We start from the raw sequence: 4,217 nt of genomic DNA, 5'->3' as shown, positions 1-4,217 counted from the left end.
AATAATTGGGGTGACCGAATGGCATACTGTAAGGCCAGTAGAGGGAGCCACATGAACGAAATCGTTTTTCATTCTTGACGCGGATACTTTTAGCTTCACAACAAAAAAAAAATTAATAAAAAATATCAATGTATGCTCATTTGATCGCATTTTTAAAAACGTACCAATAGATGGCCCACCCTGTACAAAAACAAATTGAAGATAAAGATTTACTCTTTCAAAAGATGTAAACCATATCTGTGTACAATTTTTAATTCGCGCCGTGACACTTCGTAAAAAATGTTGATATCTGTATTTATGTTTATGTAACTTTACAGAATATCAACAAGACCGTTTTTTTAAGTACCGAATTGAAAAGTAGAGGTTTTAAAATGCTTTTTTAAACATCTCGATACGATGATTTTTGATAAAATTGTTCTATCTTGAAATTTGCTTATTTTTATAGGGTGGAACAAGTGATCCTTTAATTTTGTTGAGTAGTGTATATATGTATACAGGGTGGCTGGGTACGGCCCCACTCGTCCCGAGCAGGTAGAGCGGACTAAACTAAGTCGAAAAGTCCTGTACTATTTTGCAATGCTCACAATAATTAACAAGATATTAACGTTTAAAGATAGCCGAATACGCGCGTCTTGCTAAAGTACGACCCACCGAGCGCACGGCGCGCGGAGAATGGAGCAAGTGCTCCGCTCACCGCCGCGAGCTTCTAAGCTCGAACGCCTGCTAGGCCGTCCCCACTCCTCGCGGCTCGTGCGCCGTACGCTCGATGGGCCGTACCTTCGGCTATATTTCAACAACAAATTCAATTCTTCCTTGACAATTTGATGCCAGAGAACTCTTAATCTTAAAAACTAGAGCTACAGTGATTTTTTGAAAAAAAATTGTTATCTCGGCTCTTAATGATCGGAGGGTAATCTTTTTATTTTTTAAATTCGTAGAAAAATGTCAGATTTCGAATGCTTCACACGGCTATTTGATATATGCATATTAACGAAATTATTTCCATTTTTTTATACAGAAAAAGATATCTACTTTTTAAAAAGCGTTTTATAATAGTTTAACTGCAAAAAATCGTTTTGTTATTAAGTGTAGTGCAATTCTTGAAGAAGAAAAATCATCCCTGTAAGTTGCTGTGCGACTGCTCAAAGATAAAGAAATTAAGTTTTCCGCAGACAGGTTTTTAGTGAACAAATGAGCTTTTAGTAAAAACTAATAAACATTTCAGGCTTGTTCAGGGTTAGATTTGTTCACCATTACGAGGGCTACATTTTACGAGAATTTCAAAGCTTTGCGTTTAAATCTCAAAGAACAAGTGAAAAAAGGCCTTTTTCGATGTTTTTAATTTTTTTTCTACTGAACTATTGTAATAAATTGATTTTAATGTTCCACATCTTATTTTATAGTTATTTCGAATACCTACATTTTTTTATACTGATTTTTTTTCATACAATCAATATCTTTCGTTTTATAAGCGAAAAACGTGGTTTTTGCAACTATTCGATTTTTTTCGCATGTTTTCTTCACAAGTTTCGAGTCTCGAACATACGCATTTTTTTTCTGATGGCCTTTCGAGACTTTCGTGAAAAGAAATGCTGGTTTATAATTTTTTTCCGGTAAAATTCTACTTCTACTAAACTATTCTTGTAAACTACTCGAGTTTATGAAGGGGAGATATATTATATAACGCGCATGAAAAATCATAAACAATTATTAATCATAATTAATTAAATATCTCGTAAACTGTTGCGTTTTAACATGATTTATACTATTCTGGATTAAGGAGAGGGATATACTATTACTAAAATTTATTAATATTATACTTATATGTTATTTAAGATGTCCCCCGCCTCTTATTAATACCTAGGGCTGCTGAGCGGCTGAGATTGCCGAGAAAGCATTTCCGATCACTTAAAACAAGCGACTAGTGTAAGAAGGAGCTTGCAGTCTTGTTCACTCTCGACGCGCCGCAGGCGAGTACACAGACATGGGCTCATGCTTATTGTGTGTTACAGCGCCGCACCATGATAAATGGCCGAACTTATAGGCATTGAAAAATGACATTTTGACGACGAAATTTATATTGCGTGCCATTTCGTTATTATCTGCTTAATTGTGAAACTGTGACTTATCTCATACTTATCAAAGTTGTAATTATCGATGAAAACTAAAGTTATTTTGAAATTTTATATGTAAAAATGTATATTTTACTCATTTCAACAGCCGTCGGACTGTGTTTTTCCTCAAATATAGACTCACTTTACGTGTTTTTTATGACCCAGCAAACGAGAATAGATTGAAATGGACTAAAATGGATTCAGATTTTCAGAAATACGGATTCCTGAATGTTAAAATGAATTCTTTTCAATCCTGAATGCATTTTTATTTATTTATAGGAATTGCATAGAACATATCTCTATGCCTTTCAATCTAAAAATAATATTAGCATTTTCTGTGCATCGTGAATACTACTCAGTTCAGAATTGTAAATAGAAAGTACATTTTTTTAATTCAATGAAATTTAAAAATAATATCAGCAATTTCTGTGCAACGTGTTCAATTCAATGTTCTGAATATGCAGTTTTTCAATCTAATTAAATAAAAAAAGTTTTATTTAAAAACTTTTAAAAATGGATCATACACAGTGCGACAAATATGTTCCCGGACACGAACCACATCTCAGCAACCAGTGGCAACATCTGTGCGTTCAAACATACATTTGAATGGTTTAACATTTCCCTATCTATCTGTCAAAGTTTCATTCATTTTGATTGACATATAACGAAGATATCACAGTTCATGTTAAACAAGATTTTGGTCGAGGTAGAAATTTTAATATGGAACAAAGAGCAGTGATTAAATTTAACGCAAAACTTGGTAAAAGTGCATCAGAAACATTCCGATTGATGCAACAAATTTACGGCAATCAATGTCTAGGTCGTACAGCTGTTTTTGAGTGGCATAAGAGTTTTTTGGAAGGCAGAGAGACCCTTGAAGATGACAAAAAATCAGAACGGCCAATTTTGGTTCGAACACCCGAAATGATTGAAAAAGTACGTAATTTTGTTGCAAACGCAATGCGTCACTAAAAATGATGGAGGAGGCTTTAAATATCAGTAGAGAAACGATTCGAACCATATTACATGAAGATTTGGGTAAAACGAAGGTTTGTGCGAAGTTTGTTCCACACACATTAAGAAGCGATCAAAAATCAATGAGAATCAATCATTCCAGAGACATTTCTACCTCGACCAAGATCTTATTTAACATGAACTGTGATATCTCCGTTATATGTCAACCAAAATGAATGAAACTTTGACAGATAGATAGGGAAATGTTAAACCTTTCAAATGCATGTTTGAACGCACAGATGTTGCCACTGGTTGCTGAGATGTGGTTCGTGTCCGGGAACATATTTGTCGCACTGTGTAAATGCTACTTAAATTATTCAAAATTATAAGTAGAAATTTTTTTGTTTTAATTTTTCCAACTAAGTTCAAAAAAGTTGTAACGTAAAAATAATTGAGCTATGTTCTTTTATTTTTTCTCTTTGATTAGAAGTAACACTCGCAAACCAAGTCGAACACAGCCCAAATATTGGGCCAATTACGGCGCGCGACATCGGCCAAGCGAGATTAGATTATTAGCTGGGTTGTAATTAAAATAGAGAATAAATAACACATTTACCAATTGAAGAAGTGATGTAGCGGGTAACGTAGAAGATTCATAATCCAGAGGTCTCAGATTCTCGAATCCCTAAGGTGCGTTTTTTTAATGCCAATTTGAAGTAGTTTATTTTAGGTATAATTATTATGTCTTAGGAATAAAATTTATAATCGTTAAATAAAAAAATTTTTTTTTTCGAATATTAAATTAGTACCAATTCGGATTCAATTCATTTTAATCCATTCAATCCATTTTCATGGATTTGAAGTATGCATTAAAAAAATTTTAATCCATTTTAATCCATTCTAGTTTGCTGGATGACTATAAAGGGAGGAAAGGACAGTTTTCATCGATTTTTACAAGTGTTTTAAAGTGATTTCGTCATTTTGTTTCATCCAAATTGTCTTTATTTAAAAATGGCACGCAATATAAATTAACGTGTCATTTCTCACTTCTGACGATTCCTACATGGCCGCCGCGATTAGTCAGGAACCTTAACGAAAGTATCAAAACGCTCTTAAAAGTAAGTACTAGTAAATGTAAATAGATAAGTC

At 33.6% G+C, this 4,217-nt stretch overlaps 1 long non-coding RNA gene across 1 annotated transcript; it reads left to right on the top strand.

The window, feature by feature from the left end:
• Positions 1-2,781: 2,781 nt before the first annotated feature.
• On the top strand, positions 2,782-4,181 carry LOC108748728. Its single transcript, XR_001939319.1, has 3 exons — positions 2,782-3,425; positions 3,556-3,758; positions 3,973-4,181. It is a non-coding gene; the product is annotated as an uncharacterized LOC108748728 (long non-coding RNA).
• Positions 4,182-4,217: the final 36 nt, after the last annotated feature.

The sequence above is a fragment of the Trachymyrmex septentrionalis genome, unplaced genomic scaffold, assembly GCF_001594115.1.
Source record: "Trachymyrmex septentrionalis isolate Tsep2-gDNA-1 unplaced genomic scaffold, Tsep1.0 scaffold109, whole genome shotgun sequence".
In the NCBI taxonomy this organism is placed as follows: domain Eukaryota; kingdom Metazoa; phylum Arthropoda; class Insecta; order Hymenoptera; family Formicidae; genus Trachymyrmex; species Trachymyrmex septentrionalis.
The sequence above is the reverse complement of the archived record's forward strand: the minus strand, read 5'-3'. Positions and strand labels throughout refer to the sequence as shown.